Raw genomic sequence first — 320 nt, forward strand, 5'->3', positions numbered from 1 at the left:
AGATTAACTATTAGTAAAGAATAATAATAGTAAATTAACTATTAGGTTAGTTAGTAAGAATTAATATAAGACTATACTACTATTAAAGGGGTAGTTATAAGTTTACTAAGGATAGGCCTTTATATAATATTTATACTAAAATATAATAACTAGTAGGGAATATAATAAATAGTATAGTTAATATAAATAATAAATAGTTAAAGAACTACACTCCTATATAAGCTAAAGATAGTAAGCGCCCTAAGTATAAGCTAGGCGCCTACCTACCTAGAGATATAGATAGCTATATTCTTTTATAGCCTCTATATAGAGATTATAAG

The sequence above is a fragment of the Cordyceps fumosorosea genome (genome assembly GCF_001636725.1).
Source record: "Cordyceps fumosorosea ARSEF 2679 chromosome Unknown scaffold_53, whole genome shotgun sequence".
In the NCBI taxonomy this organism is placed as follows: domain Eukaryota; kingdom Fungi; phylum Ascomycota; class Sordariomycetes; order Hypocreales; family Cordycipitaceae; genus Cordyceps; species Cordyceps fumosorosea.